This window comes from Orcinus orca, chromosome 18 (genome assembly GCF_937001465.1).
Source record: "Orcinus orca chromosome 18, mOrcOrc1.1, whole genome shotgun sequence".
NCBI lineage: Eukaryota > Metazoa > Chordata > Mammalia > Artiodactyla > Delphinidae > Orcinus > Orcinus orca.
This window is the reverse complement of record NC_064576.1, coordinates 67,783,332-67,802,478: the sequence shown is the minus strand read 5'-3', so window position 1 is coordinate 67,802,478 and position 19,147 is coordinate 67,783,332. Positions and strand designations below refer to the sequence as shown.

General features: G+C 39.0%; 1 long non-coding RNA gene across 1 annotated transcript; it reads left to right on the top strand.

The window, feature by feature from the left end:
• Window positions 1-16,625: 16,625 nt before the first annotated feature.
• Window positions 16,626-18,440, top strand: LOC125961987 (uncharacterized). Its single transcript, XR_007473240.1, has 3 exons — window positions 16,626-17,351; window positions 17,740-17,824; window positions 18,088-18,440. It is a non-coding gene; the product is annotated as an uncharacterized LOC125961987 (long non-coding RNA).
• The last annotated feature ends 707 nt before the right edge of the window (window positions 18,441-19,147 follow it).

Below are 19,147 nucleotides of genomic sequence, written 5' to 3'. Positions count from 1 at the left end.
ATAAACTCGGGATGAAATTTGACCAAAATAACCTTTTGTCAAAGAACAAAAAATTAGCACCTTACATTCTTCATTTTTCTAGTGTTGCACTTTCACATTCAGTCTAGGATACTAGCTTGGCATAGATGGAAAAAAGGCTTCTATAGAAAAACATATCACTTCCTAAGATTCTTCACGGATATGCCCTCCACAGATAATCAAGATAATATTATTTAGGATGTGAATTTTAAAACACCATATTACAAAGTATTTTTTTACTGTAACAGTTCTAAAAGGCTGACTTAATTTCCTGACCATCTAATTTTATCTTAATGAACTATTTTATTTGATGAATCACTGTTCTTGTAAGGTCTTCTGCATAACAGAATGTGACAGCTAACAACATGTGCGACTGACAGTACCCGCTGCCCCCAGCCCTGTTGTTTTGAATGATTTACTCAGGATAGAGATGCTTGACCCTGCAGAAACGCAGTCCTTTGGATTTTCTTCTAAGGCCCACTTGAAAGCTATCTCCCACTGCTCTTTTGATGTCAAGCCGTGCCAAGAATAAAAGTGCTGTGTCACTCACTTCATCAGTTCTTTGCCCCTAAACAGATGAAAAGTCCTTGTTTTCCCTTCTAAGATGTCAGGGAATGAAAAGAGAGAAAAGTAATTTCAGTGCCCACAAGTAGAAATACCTGTGTGATCATTTCCGAACAACACCACTTGCTACTGAGGTCAACAGGAGAACATGACATCTGATTGTTCTGTTTTTAATTCACGGGTAAATTAAAATACTTCACATGTCCCCCCTCCCCCCAAAAAATCCATACTTTATTTTTTAAATTTAGTGAGAGAACAAAGGCAAAAAGAAGCTATGTTAAGTGTTCAGAACATGCATGTTCATTAATAGGGATCACGATCATGGGAATAACAACCTTGCCTCCTGCCTCTGACTTAACCAACCTGCAACAGAATCTCCCTGCTATGCTTAACGTACAATTGCATGGGGGCTTTTCATATTTGCACGTTCGGAGGTGAGAAGGGCTTGTGCAGGGGCCCTGCGGAAAAATAAAGTTAGAAAAGACACCCAAAAATAATAGAGAGGACAAGATGGCCTATATCCCAATCAGCCTCTGGGACTAGGTCTAACCTTCTTCAGAAAGGGATGGAAATGCCATTTTGATAAGGAAACTTAATGAGACTCTGCATGTTATAAACTTGAGAGTCTAAGGGACAGAATATAGCTCCTCCAAAATACAGAGGTATGACTATGCATTAAGACGTGGTGAAGCCAGCCAGGGGCGGCTGGTGTGGTGCTGGGTCCTATATCAGTGGTAGCTGAGGAAGTGAGCAAACATATGAAAAGTACCACATTTACCTATTTCCTCTATCCGTATCATGGTCTTGTCTTCAATTTCTTCCTCATTTTCCTGCCATCACAGTCTTAAGAACTGCAATGTCAACATAATGCCTTTTTTAAAGCTGTTCATAAAAACACTTTTGGTGAGTGTGATGGGTGGGCATCACTGTTTTTGTCACAAACTCTGTGCAGCAGTGCAAGCTATAGCATAAGGATAGACACCAGCCACCCCAGCATACCGAAGTCTTCACAATGGGTGCCAGGTGCAGCCACTATAGTCGGCTGCCTCCCTCAGCTGAATTGCTGAGGTAGCTAGAAAGGGAGAAGATTAGAAGTCTCGATCAAGGGCAAAAGTGAGACAAAGCGTAGGAGACTTTGAGGAGGGGCTGAGGTCGCCAGCATATTCTTGTGGCCTCCTCATTCATACACAGAGCCTGGAGAGGTCTACATTCATTCAGATCACATGCTACTTTTCTCCCAGAGAATGAGACAGGAGTCAACAGAGCATGAAGTCAGAATCCCCAATCCCAGGAGTGATGTTATTACTGCATATTTGGAACAAGAAGGACAGAGAATAAAACTGGTCCCAAATCTGAGATTGGAATTTTTTATTTGCATATTTGTTTCAATACTTATCTCCTATTAATCAGTAGATGTGCTCACGAACATAATAGTAATATTTTGAAAACTGAATTATATTTTAAATTCTCCAGGAAATATATTGAAAGAAATCTGCGAATAACACCCCTTGTTAAAACATCACCCACTAAATGCATCTATTTTTTACTTATTTATTTATTTATTTGGTTACACTGGGTCTTGGTTGCAGCAGGCAGGCTCCTTAGTTGCAGCTCACCAGCTCCTTACTTGTGGCATGTGAACTCTTGGTTGTGGCATGCATGTGGGATCTAGTTCCCCAACCAGGGATCTAACCAGTGCCCCCTGCATTGGGGGTACAGAGTCTTAACCACTGCACCACCAGGGAAGTCACAATGCCTCTATTTTGTACAACTGGATTTCTACATCCTGTTTTCTTAAAAAGAAATATAATTTCTATTAAATTCATTTTCTTTTTATTGGACACTTAATATGTGCCATGCTTTGAGCTAGGTCCTAGGAATTCCAAGATGAATAAAACACAGTCCTTGTCCTCAAAGAGGTTATGGATTGTCAGAAAAGATAGTTATGATGCCATGTGGGAAAAAATCAGCACTAAGAAAGAAGTGATTAATTCAGCAATGGTGGGGAAAAGTCTGGAAAACTTTACGACTTTGAAGCTGAATATTAAAGGATGATTAAAATTATGTCAAGTAATTAAGGGAGGGAGTGATATTCGAAACATAAAAAGAACATGCACCTGGGGGGAAATGGATGAAATATACACAAGACCTCTCCATGTCATTTACACAACTTCCTGTGAGTTTATAATTATTTCAAAAATTTTAAATGTTTAATATGCTAATACTCATATGAATGGATATGCATGGTATTTAGGAAAAATTGCAAGTAATACTGGGGAGGAATTGAGATGGGAAGATGCTGGACAGGAAGTCAGAAATCAGCTTGTATTGTAGAAAAATAAAGCTGGCAGCAAGTGGAAGGGTCTTTTGGAACAGTGGAAATGGAGAGAAGATAAAAGACTGAAGAGGTATTTTTGAGGCAAAAGCAAAATTCTTTGGTGATTCTGGTAAAGAGAGGGAAGTGGTAAAGAGAATTTTAAGACTGAGGTGGAAAATCATTATAGAATAACCAAGGAAGTGTTTATAGAGAAAGATGATGAGTTCAATTTGGAACTATTGAAATTGAGTCTCAACACCCATATACAACATGGAATTGAAATTCAAGAACAAACTCTTACAATGTGCATTTCCTATATTATTTGAGAATATTCAATTCTGCTATAGAAGACAAGAAAAAAATAGGATGGACTGAATTCATAAGAAGTGTTAAACATAGTTCTTATAACATAAGATATAGGTAAAACTCATAAGATATGTTAGATATATGTGTACATATAAGATATGTGTATATAAGATATGTGTACATAATGAGTAAGCACGTAACTTGTGAGAGATAGGTAGAATTCACGTGATATGTTAATATAGATGGTAAGTTAGCAACCTGTAAGACATGCTAACAACTGATTAATAGAATAAAAAGCATGAGAGAATAAACAAGATTGTTTTTTTGGAGGTAGAAAGGAATGAAAAGACCATATCACACCATCTCTAGGATGAATACTATGTCACCCTCAAATTCAATCACCCACTGGTGACATCCAATATGGTCTCATCTGGCCCCATCTGTACCCAAGAGGACCCAGGTACTCTACACCCATTTGTACTCTACACATAAGACCCATGGCTATTTAGCAGGCTAACTGACAATTCACAGTGATGTCCAAATGTCCTTGGCCCTGAGTATCTCCAATAGAACAAGTATATATAATTGGCCCAGGACTCCTATCTGTGAACTCTGCCTTAAACTCTGGTCCTCATAACCACACCATTAGCAGGGAGAACAACAGTGGCAAAGAGAGACAAGAGAGGAAAAGAGAGGATACGTGAGCCTTGTGAACCCCAGGTCTTAGGTACTGTGGTCCTTCTATCTGCTCGTACCCTAATCCAGGAATGTTTATTTACCCCGACTCTTTACCCTTGATTATTGTTGTATGTTTTAAGTTGATTTAATAAACTGCGTGGTCTGTGAGCTTTTCTGCTCTGTGACTTCTAAGATAGCATGCTTCATAGTGTACTTGGAACAGTCAAGATAATTCCCCATATCACAGGTCTGAACTAGAGGATTGCAATCATTGAGGTGGTTGAAATAATCCAACTAGACCCCCATTGCCTTGGTGTGACAGAGGTTTTTGATGTATGCAAGCTTTCAATACATGTAAAAACCCCATAAGACAAAATCAAGGCTCCACCTTTGAAAAAACAGACATTACTTCTTTTTGTCTACTTCCAAAACCTTAATGTAAGCCCTTTGAGGGCAAAAACCATGCTCTATTTTTCTTTCTATCTCCACACCTAGCCTATTACCAGTAACAGTGCAGATATTTAATGTGTTTTTGCTGAACTGAAGAATAAGTTACAGTGCATTTTCATAACCTGAACATTTACTTACTGATATTTATATGTTGACTCTGACAAAGCTCATCAGTACAACCAGTAAGCAATTTTATTAAAAATTGTGTGGATTAGATCATTTATCCAGACAGAGACTGTCATGGGAAAATACTGAATTCTTCCTGGGCAGGACTGACGGAATGAAAATGACTCAATCACACAGTGGTTCAAGACTCACACAGTGGTTCAAATCTCAACGTGGTTTTCAACAGATTATGACAAAGATCCCCAATCCTCTATTCATTGTCAAAGCAAGTTAGCAAACAGAATTTGAGATGGTGGGAATGTGGAAAAGTAAACACATGTCATATAGATTTATTTGCTGAGGCACAGTAGAGCAGAGGAGTGATGCAAATGTCAGGACAAGCCAAACCTCAACACATGAAAAAATGAGGAAGAGAGAGAAAAAAATGTAAGTCTTTTTGTTTATTTATCTGGGGTGATGGTTAAATTGAAGACACGTTACATAAATTATGGTTCATTCATGTAAGAGAATATTTTGTAGCTGTTTAAAAAGAGGTAAGCAATTTATGAGCCAATATGGAACAATCTATCAGATATATGGTTAAGCAAAAGGATCAAGGTGAGGGGCAGTCTGTATAACATGTTAATATTTTGTGTTAAAAAAAAAGATGTGGCCAGACACTGGTATGTGCATAAAATTTTGTGGAAGGATACACAGCACATTGATTAGAGTGGTTGATTCTAGGACGGGGAACTGGGAATTGTGAGATGTAGCACAAAGCAGACTTGTTTTTCGTTTTTGTGTATTTTTACATTTTTATAATTTTACATGCACTACATTTTCAAAAAAAATGGAGTTAAATGATTAAAAATAATGTTCTTAATTTAATGTCAGATATTTTTAAAAAATGCTTTTCCATCAAAAATACCTGGAGGGTACTGTGCTTAGTGAAATAAGTAAAACAGAGAAAGACAAATACTCTATGTTATCACTTACATGAGGAATCTAAAAAACTAAAACAAATGAATATAACAAAACAGAAACAGACTCATACAGAGAACAAGCTAGCGGTAGGGAATTAAGAGGTATAAACTACTGTGTAAATATAAATAAGCTACAAGGATAAACTGCACAGCACAGGGACTATACCTTATAATAGCTCTAAGTGGAGTATAATCTTTAAAAATGTTGAATCACTATGTTGTACACCTGAAACTAATATAATATTGTAAATCAACTATACTGAAATTAAATAAAGCCTTAAAAATATGTGAAACTCAATACAGTAAGCAAATATATTTCTACCCATATTTATATCTACAGTGTACAGTGTTCCACTGTGCAGTGGAAGGTTTTTCATTTAGGATTTGCTAAACCTCCCAAAACAGGATAAAAGACTATAATTTCTTATTATGTTGTACATAAGGTTATACATTTAGAGTACTTTTCTTTCAAGTTAATATGTCACAAGACGCTATTAGCTCACTAAGCCCTATTCAACTCTTGAGGTTCCAGTTTAACTGATTTCACAAATTTCACAGATTTTAATTTATGAATTTAATTGTTTAAAATTAATTTAATTCTTTAGAAAACGTTTCTTCACAGTAGGAGTTATCACAGTTCTTCACAGTTTGGACTTATCCCCATTAAGTCCAAACTGTGAATCTGACTCTTCAGAAGTAAGATAGAGAAAAAAATGAAAGATATGCACCTTGGTTTCTCCTCTATAAAATGGGAATAATAAGAGTAACTAGCCTGAAAATACCTATAAAGCCCACAATAAATGGTAGTTGTGACTAACACATTTTAAGGTCAAATGAAGATATGCTGGTTCTGTATATTTATTTATGTCCAGAAAATGTAAGTTTACTGTCTTATTTAAGTAAAACAGTAAATGCCTAATGATGGTTGGTGATGGGTACTATCCTTGTATCACAGCTTGGCAAATGTCCCTCCGAAATATCTATGATTACCTGTTTGAATCGGAAATGGCTCATCTCCTAGTGTATTCACAATTAACTGTTTCCAATGGCTTTGGTAAACAAAATAACCAAATATTGTTCAAATTACTTACATAGTTGTAAAATGTACTTCATTTAAAATGGCTTTTTAAAATGTAGGTTTGTTAAAAAAAAGAAAAAGATATATTTACCTTTGAGTGATGAAGAACTGGAATTGGGATTATAAAGATAATAAGAATCAACATTTGGGAGAGGAAAAATTAAATCCATCTTCCTAAGGACTGATATGAAACTAATTTTAAAACAGTTCATCCTGATGTGGTTAAATGGATCAGGTAATCACCTGCAGTTCATTTTTTACTGCCTTTGTAAACACAGGCGGGACATCATTTATTTGGAGCTTTAGTGAAGAATCATGTTGGTGTCTTAAACATTCTAAAAAGGTCTATATTCAAATGACTAGTCCTTGAAAATAAAGACAAACCAACAGATGGCCAAGAGGCACATGAAAAGATGCTCAACATCACTAATTATTAGAGAAATTCAAATCAAAACTACAATGAGGTATCACCTCACACCAGTCAGAACGGCCATTACCAAAAAATCTACAAACAACAAATGCTGGAGAGGGTGTGGAGAAGAGGGGATCCTCTTGCACTGCTGGTGGGAATGTAAATTGATACAACCACTATGGAGAACAGTACGGAGGTTCCTTAAAAAACTACAAATAGAATTACCATATGACCCAGCAATCCCACCACTGGGCATATACCTAGAGAAAAACATAATTCAAAAAGACACATGCACCCCAATGTTCATTGCAGCACTATTTACAATAGCCAGGTCATGGAAGTAACCTAAAGGCCCATAGACAGATGAATGGATAAAGAAGATGTGGTACATATATACAATGGAATATTACTCAGCCATAAAAAGAACAAAACTGGTCATTTGTAGAGATGTGGATGGACCTAGAGACTGTCATACAGAGTGAAGTAAGTCAGAAAGAGAAAAACAAATATCGTATATTAATGCATATATGTGGAATCTAGAAAAATGGTATAGATGAACCAGTTTGCAAGGCAGAAACAGAGACACAGATGTAGAGAACAAATGTATGGACACCAAGGAGGGAAAGTTGGTGGGGGGTGGGGGATGATTCAAGAGACTGGGATTGACACATATACACTAATATGTATAAAATAGATAACTAATAAGAACCTGCTGTATAAAAAATAAATAATTTTTTTTTTTTTTAAAAAAAGGCACCTTGAGGAGTCTGGGTGAAGGACCACACCTGGCAGGAGACCTTTATTCCATGACTCAGGGGAAGAATCAGGATAATTTTCAAATGCAATTATTTCTGATGCCTAGCTTATTTTTAGTTGCCTGAAATCCACAGGTGGAGCCAGCCAACAGTGACATCCATTCAGGTTAACAATGAAATAGTATCAAAAACACATGCTTTAAAAAAAAAGAAACACACAAAAACAACAACAACAACAAAACCCAGAAATCTCATCAAGTCCTCTGGAGTCTAAAAGGAATAAGAGAACAGGTATGTTTGGAATGAGGAAAATTATATACAACCATTCTTGTTTCAAATATACTCCCCCAAATGGTTATGTTTTATTCCATTTATTTACTCGATCATTCATTTAATTAATGTTTATCATAGAAGGTGTATATTTAACACGATACAAGCACTGTTCCAAGCTGGGGATAGAATAATAAACAGTTAAGGCTGCAAAAAAAGGAGGGAAGGCAGGCCACCATTTTCAGTGAGAGAACGAGATTCAAGACACCAGCTCACAGAGCATAGGGAACTTCACCCCATCTCACTAAGCAGCTTAGTCACGCCTTGCTGTAAGGAGAGTGACAGTTCAAGTTTAAGCTACTTAAACTTGAGAAGGTGGATGTGCTGGTGAAAGTCCCTATTTTACAAACTGAACATAAGGGGAGGAAGAAAAGTGTTTCCCCTCATGAGCCCTAATTCTAATTACTATGGCTTCCTCATGGCTCACATCAATCTCCCACAAACCTGCAGCCCATTCCCTAAACCATGCCAGGCACTTTCACACCTTAGAGTCTACACTCTGTTCCCTGTCCCTGAATTCATTCCCCCCATTCCCATCCATCTTATCTTCCCCAATTGTTGAAATCCTATGCATCTTTGACGTCATCTAGAATATTCTCTCCTTTTAGAATCTTTCCCCAGCTCTCCATCCCCAAAGGAAAGTAAATTCCTGGCACTATTAGTTGTTTTGTGAACTATAAAGCAGGAATAATACTACCTAATTCCTCAGGGCTACAGTGAGGATTAAACCATATTACCCGGTTGATGTTTAATAAATGTTATTTTCCTTCTCCACTCTAAGACTGAAATTGAATTAATTTCCTGCCTCTGTCAAATAATCCTGGGACCAAGCATATTTTCCCTTGCCTGTGTTTCCTCTCCCTGTGTTTTTGTTTGCCTTTGAGATAAGCAAAAATAACTTAGCTGTTTGCTCCAGGAAATATTTGTTCCTGTAAGATACCACTGCAAGCCAACTAAAGTAGTTTACATAACGAGACAGAGTTTGCTCATCAAGACTCATTCAATACTCTCACTTCACTGTGTGCTTACTAACCTGAAACTACTGTCAAAAACTCTGCACGCTGGGAGTTTGTTTAATAAACGTAACTTTGCTTAGTCAACAGATCTTTTCAGAGAATTGACCACTGACACGTCTTTGCCTTAACTGTGATTCAACTGCACTTTGCTTAAACTTCTATTACATCACTATGCTATAACTTTGTTGTTGGTTAATTGCCTGATTATCTGCCTTCCTTTATAAAATAGTAAGCTTCAAGAAAGTAAGGTCGTGTCTTTTCATCTTTGTAATTCTAGTGCTCATCATAGCAGTTTGCCAAAAGCTGAGCTAAAAAAAAAAAAAAAAAAGAAAACACACTTTTCCTTGAATGAATGGATGAATGAATGAACAGCTATCCTTGAGGTCGCAAATCCACTTTGAATCCACTAACCTAGCGGTTTCACTCCAGGCTTCAATCTGGCTTCTAGTCAGGCTCGGCCAATGGGAAGCACCAGCAAGGGATCAGAGCATGGCAGGAGAACAGGGACCAGGTACTTACTTCCCCAGCTCCCTGCCTGCCAGGCCATGGTTGGCAGGGGCTGCTCTATCGTGGGTTCCTCTACTAAACCCACAGCTCCCCAGGGACTTTTCCTACAGCTGTATCTCTCTCCAGGTTCTAACAGTCACTCCCTTCCCTTTGCCCCACAGGCCTTGAAGCAGTAAATGCCCCTCCTATTGCTTGCCTTCACCATCTTTCATTAGTTTCCTAACCCTGCTTATACCCTGGTCCCTCATTAAACCTGGTCCCTCATTAAACCTCTCTCAATTATCCTATTTGGGTGTGCTGTCAGTATCACAAGGAGCCCTGACTGATGCATCTTCTAGGGATAGGCCCCACGTAGAAAGAGGTACCACCATCGAGCTGGTACCTCTCATAACATAAGGGGTAGCAAGTCTGAGTCTAACTAGGTAGCAATGCCAGGACCCCTTAGACGGGAGATTCGTGCCTCTGAAAAAGCTGTTTTCATTTATATCTTCTGGGAACCAAACTGGCCCCTAACCACTGAAACCAAAGGGTGCATTTTAAAGTTGTTTCTGAGGGGAAAAAAAAAAAAAGCTTCCCTTCTGAGCCTTAGTGAAGTGGTTTTAGGGCAGTAAAGGCCATTATACTTTAGCAAAAACAACTGCATCAAGTTATAACATTTGTGCTGAGTGGTGAAAAACATTCCAGTAGCCTCTATAGCATATCTGAATTACAGAGAGAAAAAGCTAAGAAATAAGATGTTTAGTATCCTCCCCTCAATTCAGAAATTACTGAAATTTGTAACCATATGAGGAGAAAATCAACAGAATAAGCAAATTTCTCTCACAAGCAGAAAGAGCCTAAGATTTACTCTGATTTTTAATTCAATTTGATATGTATTATAGTACTTGTTAAGGCCCTTCTATAAACTAATATTCAGGAAAAGAGAAGGTATTTGGAATTGGAAAGAACATCGTATGTGGTATATGGAACTACAAGTCCAGGTATAAATCTTTTCAGTATTGTCAGGCCTAGAAAGGGGAAAATTATATAATGGAATATGCAAGAGAGGGCTGGAGGTCCTTACACAGATGCAAGTTGATTAAAATTAGCACTTCATGAAATTGCTTTCTTTTTTTTTTCTATTAGATGAAAAGTGATTCTAAGTGGGACACAGCTATAAAAGTAAAAAGTCCTCACTGTTCAATCTACACTAAAGGTTCTTTCCATGTGTGACCTCATTTGGTGCTTTAACCTAAGATTATAATATGCGAAGAACTTTAAACATGTTTTTCCTTTTGCTAGTTTTGGTTCTTATGAAAAACTGCCAAGATTATCTGAGGGCAGAATAACTAGCATAGTAGAGAATTCAAACCCCAAGCTTAGGACTTACCAAATCCACATAGCTTTGGACAAACTACTTAATTTTCTGAGTCACAGATTTATCTTTAAGGTTTTGTCCTAAGTTGCTGAGAGGATTAGGTAAGTGCACACCTATGTAGCACCTTTTACAGTGTCTGCCACTGTGCACATGGCAACTCAGTAGCAGTTACTGTCACGATCAGTGTCCATGAGTGACATTAGATTCAGTGGCAGTGCTGTTATTCAACTCTGCAAACTTTGGCTGTACACTGATGAGACGCTAGGTGCCCGCAGGAGTTTCTAATTGTGTAAGTACACAAATAACTTGAGTCAATTTGATTTGAAAACAGTAGAGGTTACAGCCAAGCAGGAATTTTAATTGAAGTTGAAATTCCCCTTGGATTGCTGATTCAGATCTATTACTACCATAATACTGCAGAGCCTGTGACCTGGTACTGCTGAAAAAATCATCCTGAAAGATGTAAAGGGCCTGTTTTAAAACTACTTTGTTCCATTAGTATTTCCACGATAATATACTCTTCTGAGTACCTTCTTCATACTAAGCTAATTGGTGCACCATCCTACCAACTTTGCCAATTACCCCCGAGTACCTTCTATCATGTGCTTAGGTTGTTTCTATTTAAGCCACATCTGTTCTGCTGACTCACCATCATCAGAAGCACATGCTGCCTATCACTGACATTTCTTAGAGACACACAAATTGGACTGAAGCACTGGCAATTAATATTTCTACTCTTCTCTGCATGACATATATACAATATTAAAGTGGTACTTTTCTTGTGTAGAAATGAAATTAAACTATGGGAAAAAAGCAGGATTTTTGAGACCAAAATCAATGACAGGTGCACTTTCCAGATAGGCTTGTAAAGGAGAAGAAAAGACTAAGGCATAATGTAGTACTTTTTAAAAATCACCCTTTTTTCTCTCCCAAAAGAGCTTAAGGCAGGAGGTAGAATAGGATCTATGACATATCATTGTAAAAATCCTTAAAAGAATATAATGATTATTTTATCACTTAAATGTTTTTATCATTTAAAATTAACCAAATATAATTTATGATTGAAAAATCACGGTACTAGGAGCCCCAAATTCATCAGCCTCAGTAAAGCCCAAACCTTAGCAAACCTCTTTAGAACCATACAATAGTTATTATGCATGGTTACGGCATGGTATGTAACCACACAATGGTTATCATGGCAATATAATACCGAAGTTCCTAAACGGCATCTAAGCCCATACCTGACTGTTAGAAATTTCCCTCTTCACACCCTTCTCTCCTAAGGAGCACAATACGGACTCCATCCTCTCCCTTTGCCCCACCTTGGCACCCTTCCTCCTCACCTCCTTCAGATCTTTACTCAGGCATCACTTCCATGAGTGTTTCCTTGGTTGCCTTTCCTAAAAATGCTAACACTCCCCATCCCCCCTTCCTGCTTCATTCTTCTTAGCACTTTCCATCATTGAACACACTATCACACATCTCAACAGCCCTTGTCTCCATCTAATATGTAAACACCTCTTGCTTATAATCTACCTCCTCCTACTAGAAGTAAGGGTAATCAGAGATTTTTATGTTTTGTTCATTGCTATACTTCCAGGCCTAGTGCAGTGCCTGGTACATAATAAATGTCAAATATTTTTGTTGAATGAGTGAAAGAGACCTTCTCTTCCTGAATGTGGAAATCTACATTTCCTTGTAAGTTCCCTGGGGCCAATTACAGGAGAATATTGTACTCAGAAAATTAACAAAAACTTAAGGAAAAAGGAAGGCTGCTCGTCCTGATTCAATGTCATATTGAATCACTGTCTGATAGACCCGTGCAGGGATTATTTAATTCTCCATGGGACTGTATCTTTGTCATACCATTTACTGTTGATTAGGGTTCAGATGCTGTGAAGTTACAGTGTAACTGTCAGATTTTTGTCTGATAGAGATTAAATGATTTCTGTGAAGAAGAAAAAGTAACCCCAAAGGTTATACTTTAATTGCACTTTTGGACATAAAACAACTTTGTATCTACCTGGCAATCTTTTCTTTTTCATTGTCTTTAAATGCACTGTACCTCAAATGAATTTTGAACCAGCTTTACCACTTCGCTGGTTCCCTCATCAATGAGTTAAGTAAATCTTTAACATGTGTTTATGTTTATTCCATATTTGTATGAGTCATATTTTAACATTTTAAAGATAATATTTTGGCAGTTTGGGGGGCCGTACCACAAAGAGCCTCAAATGGACGATGGATATCAGGTGAAAAGCAGAAAATCTGGTTTGTTTGTATTTTTGTTTCTTTTTCGGGTTGTCTGCAAGCTCAAGTCAGTTTTTTAAAGTGACCACTGTAAAGGGGAATAACTCTTTACAACCTGGGCCACTTGCTTTTTGTGATTTTGAGTTTACTTCTGACCTATGGCTGATGTTATAGAACTGAATAGTCAAGCTGTTTGTCCAGCTGTTTGTCATTGAAAATACCTTTTCCTCTTGTTGCCAGAGACTGAAATACATAACTACACTGGGCAAGTATTAATAAAATAGATATAAAGCCTCATAAAGGAGCTGTTTTCATTGTGTTGTAAATAATGATAAGCCCTTACATAAATCTAATATTACCAGAATTCCTGAAAAGTAAACTAAACTTCTGATACTTTAAATATGCTATCACCCATATACCCCAAATCCACAAACCAACCACTAGCTAGCATAAAAACTGCTAGCTCAGAAGCATTTTTATAAAATAACCCAACTTTATGTAATCAAAGTAAATCTTTGGACATATTAGACTTGTTTGATCACTTTGGTTTAAAAGCAGCTATATGTCTTCTCCCTGAATTTATCTATGTAGAGTATAATGCAAGAAAACATTTCACAGTAGGTCTTTTTTCTCATGAGTAAACAATTTCATCTGAATTCCTCAAAACTCATATATGGGTTTACTGATCAGACAAGCCAACACATTTCATAAAAATTTGGAGTTATGAAAAACATAAAATTATTATTGAATAGTGATTGTGTTCTATAGTATATCAGCTTATACATAATTTTCAAGATCTTAAGATAATATTGAGTTAATAAAAAATCTTTGGATATCTGGATAATTTTTTTTAACTTTATTGAAGTAGATTTACAATGTTGTATTAATTTCTGCTGTACAGCAAAGTGATTCAGTTATACAAAGATAATTTCTAATAAGATAAAATACTGTAACATTGGTCTGAAAACATAGTTCATATATATATATATAATATGAAAAACCCTGCTTAATATAAACTCAAGATAAAGCCACATTGCAACATAAGAGGCAAAGATTATAAATATATATATCTCGTCTCAAGTTTGAGACATATATATGTATATTTTCATATCTATATCTCATATAATAGGTTGCAATGTGGCTATACCTTGAGGTTATGTTAAGCAGGGGGTTCTCAAATACTGTTGGCATACTGTTGGCATTTTGGACAAGGTAATTCTTTGCTGTGCAGGACTATCCTGTGCATTGCAGAATATCCACATCCCTGGCCTCTATCCACTAGATGCCATTAGCACTACCCCTCCCCTCCAAGTCATAACAATCAAAAATGTCACCAAACATTAACAAACATCTCCTGGAGAAAAAAATTAGAACCACCGTGTTAATGAAGGTGTTTGTTTTTGCCATTTTAACAATGTGATAAAATGATCCACATGACTATTGGAAGGCATATTAGGTTTACTCTTCTGACTTTCTAAAATGCTTAAATTTGAAAGATCGACTCCTCATCCCCCCACCTCGTTCTGTCTGTAAGCAGAAGTTAGCTCCTTCAGCTAAAAGTTGAAACTAATATGGGTGATTAAGAGTCTGGTAGGAAAAGGGTGGCAGAGAAATATCACTGTGTATAAAAGGTAATAGAGTGTTTATTAAGAAAAAAGGAGAGGAATTTGTCCTAAAACTAAGCATATTATTCCAAAATGGGAATGCAGATAGTGAAGGTTCAAACTTGAATGGATATATAAAATTGAAGAGGAAATGCAGAAAATGATTTTGCCGCCTTGGTTTGTAATAAACACAAATAAGAAACCTAAAAATAAGCAAGGATACATGTTCAAAATTTGGCAAAGTTGCCTCCGTTTTGATGAAGTAATTCATGTTTTAAATAAAGAAATAATTATTTTAATCCTTTATGGCCCAATATTATGTTAATACAAAATTAGAATCTGGTCTTCTTTCCATTAAAATTGATCTTGGAGTATTTGGTCTGCTCTTAACAAGGAGCAGGAAAGGTTATTATTTATCATCTATGTAATCTTCTCTTGATATCAGAGATTCCATATCTCACTAAAATAATTTTCTGTACTTTGGCTGATTTACTAATGTTCTTTATTATTAAAAGAAATTCTCACTGAAAGAGCCAAAGTCATGATATTTAATATTTTCCATTGTCACTCTGATTAAAAAGTAGTTCAGCTAAAACTATTCATGTACTCGAGCATCTACGATACTCTCTTAGTAAACGACCAAATTTCCCCAAACTTTCGATTTTTTTCTTTCAAGAGCAGATTCTAAAATTGGGGGAAAAAAATTCAAGGTGTCTTTTATACCTAAACTATATTTGGGGTTTTCCAGAGGGCTCCTGAAAATCACAAAGATTTGGGTTTTTTGTTTGTTTGTTTGTTTTTAACTTACGTGTCAATTTCCTATTGCCCCTATAAAAAATCACCACAGACTTGGCTTAAAACAACACAAATATATCCCCTTTCAGTTCCGGCGGTCAGAAGTCCAAAACAAGCTTGAATAGACTAAAATCAGGATGTTGGCAGGAATGGTTCCTGCTGGAGGTTCTGGGGGGAGAATACACTTCCTTACCTTTTTCAGCTTCTAGTGCCCACCCATATCCCTTGGCTTATGGCCCCTTGGTCCGTCAGCAAAGCAAACCACTCCAACCACTGGCTCCATCATCACACCACGTTCTCTTCTCTTTTATGTAACCCTTATGGTTATACTGGGCTCACTCAGATAACTCAGAGCAATCTTCCATCTCAAAACCCTTAATTTGTCTTTTAAGGTAACGTATTTTATGTCCTGGGGATTAGGACATGAAGATCTTTGGGAGCCCATTATCCAGCCTACCACACCTTACAAAAAGGAGTACCAGAAATAATTAGGTCATCTATTTGTTGACCATGAGCATGTAGCCCCCAGATCTAGTGGAGCCTGAGGATTGACAATGTTAACTCTTTTTTTTTTTTTTTTGCAGTACGCGGGCCTCTCACTGCTGGGGCCTCTCCCGTTGCGGAGCACAGGCTCTGGACGCGCAGGCTCCGGACGCGCAGGCTCAGCAGCCATGGCTCATGCCATGCTCCGCAGCATGTGGGATCTTCCCGGACTGGGGGTAGGAACCCATGTCGCCTGCATCTGCAGGCGGACTCTCAACCACTGCGCCACCAGGGAAGCCCAGATAATGTTAACTCTTGGGACACTGCCCTGTTACCTCACCATCAACCAATCAGAGAACTGTTCACGAGCTGATCACACACCCTGTGACTCGACTCCCTCATCTTTAAAAAGGGGAGCTCACGTCTTTTGAGCATGCGCCACCCGCTTCTCCATGTGTGGCCCTTGCAATAAACCTTTCTCCGCTCCAAACTCTGACTTTTGGTTTGTTTGGCCTCACTGCGAGTCGGGCACATGGACTTGGGTTCACAACACCCGGAAGGACAACCCTTAACTGTCTGCCATATCTCTGCCCTAAGACACTTCCTTTTGTTCTCTGTGAGCTATTTTATTTTTTAGGCTCTGAAAGCAAGGCTTTTAGTCAGCTGAAGTCATCTTAGTTAGATCCCTTAAAGCCATCACAGAGACATATGCAAATATATGCAAATACGGTACACAACGGAGTAATTAAAATAAAATCTAGTAGCCTTAAATAGACACCAAATAACAGTCCTAGGAGAGGCAATTAATTCTATTGTTTACAACCACTCCCTTTGTTAGCTGATTTTTTTTCCCGAGACAAATCATTTTTTTTGCTTCTCTGATAGAAAGACAAAAAACATTGCATTTATTATCTGCTTCATTTTGTCTGGAAAAGCACAGCCAAACAACCCCTATTAACAAGAGGAAAAATAAGTCAGAAGTGGGCCACAGCTTGGAAGGCTTTCAGAGTCTGGCCGCTGCCCACACTTCAGCCTCTTCTCATCCCCCGACCCCGTGTCTCAACTCTCAGCTCCTTCTACATGGAATTCCTGGCGGTTCCACAATCCTACCAGCAACCAGTCCCCCACCAGGGGTAATTCCTACGTCAGAAGACAGTCATCGCCTTCTGACGGAGCACAGAACCCAGTCAGGGAAGAGACAAATACGCAGGTAATTATATCACCCAGGATGCTGAGCGCAATGCTGGAGATGTGAACAGAGCATGGTGGGGGCGTGAACAGGAGCACCTGTGGGAGTAGGTGGGCGGGTGGGCGGTCAGAGAAGAGCCTGAAAGATGTTACAGGTGAGCTGAGGACTGAAGGAGGTATAGGAAGCAAGCCCTGGTAGAGCGAAGACCTAAAATACATGATTTTATCATCTCTATTTGGAAGAACTACTGGGGGTTATGGGTGTGAAACACCAAGTGTAAGGCCAGGAGGTACAAGAGAATGAGGCTCCGGAGGCAGAGTGGCCAGAGCCTGGGGCGCTGGGTTTGCCACTGTTAAAAGTTGCACTCAGGTATGCTAAAAGTTTAAGAGTTTATCTGAGCAAAAATCACTTCCAATCCGGCAGCACCAAACCAGAAGTGGTTAGGAATGCTCCGCCAACAGGGGCTGGGCAGAGATTTTTATAGAGAAAAGGCAGAGTAAGGAAATTGACTGTCTATAGCTTGGGATAAACTTTTCTTCTAGGGTGGAGACCACCTGTCTGCACTTTCACAGATGGAAAGAGGGACCAAGACTAAAGGAGCAGATCCTCAATTCAGAGGCTGTTTCGGTAATACCTGGGCGGCACTGTGGTGGCTTTAGTGGAGGCAGCAGCAGTGCATGAGAGAGGGGGGACACATTTAAAAGATACTAAGGATGGAGGGAATTAACTGGACTGATGATTTAGAGAAAGTGCTGGGATGAGAAAGGAGTCAAAGTCAATTCCCAATTGTCACCGGTAAAGCCCATTAACAATTCCCGGGAAATAAAAATAGAATCTGGGTAATAAAATAAAGTCTAACCTTTTTTTTTCTTCTTGTCCTTCGTGCTCAGTCTAGTTTCACTGGCTCCTAGGGTGCTGCATGCAGAGGCCGCGTTCCCAGGTGGCCTCTTCAGATCCAAGCTCCCAGGTGTGAAACGACTGCACCAGCACCCCCAACTTAGGCTGTGCGCAGAAGAGCCTACAACGACCCTCAACCCAAGATGGCGGCGGACGCCGGGCACTGCGATCTGGAGCTTAAGAGGCACAACTGGGCCCGCCCAGCGAGGGGACCGCCCAGCGAGAACCCCGCCCCCTGCCCGCTGACGGGATCCCTGGAGAGCAGCCCCGCCCACAGCCTATCGGGGACAGCGTTTAAGCTCACACCTCTCCGTTCTTTGATAGAAGAATAAAACTTTCCTTTCCTTCTGAAGCGAACTCGGTCTCACTCTGTTGGCTCGAGTGACACCAGGCAGGAGGACCCTTGTTGGGGCCTGACTTGAAAGGGTTGATAACAGAATTTTCATGCTTGGCAACTCTATAGGTACTGGTGTCTGCACTTAAAGAGGAGCACAGGGGCTTCCCTGGTGGCGCAGTGGTTGGGAGTCCGCCTGCCAATACAGGGGACACAGGTTCGTGCCCCGGTCCGGGAAGATCCCACATGCTGCGGAGCAGCTGGGCCCGTGAGCCATGGCCGCTGAGCCTGCGCGTCCGGAGCCTGTGCTCCGCAACGGGAGAGGCCACTGCAGTGAGAGGCCCGCATACCGCCAAAAAAAAAAAAAAAAAAGAGGAGCACAGGAACAGGATTTGGGTTTGGAGAGCTGTTGAGTAGCATATTAAATGTATTTAGAAATACGTGCTTAAGGAGCAGAAGGCAGATGGATAGCTAGGTTCTGGCACTTGGATGGTCACGTGGATTATGTGTAAGGGGACATAGCAGTAGGGGCAAAGAGACCCCATAAGGGGCTAGTCAGCAGTTCAGGGGGGAAAAAAAAAAATAGTGATGGCTGAAGTAGGGCAGTGACAGCAAGGATTTAGAAGTGACAGATTCAAGACATATTTAGGAAGTAAGCTGTTTTTTTCCCTCTTCATTCTTTAACAGTTCAAACATTATTCATAAGCCCAAGACAATGT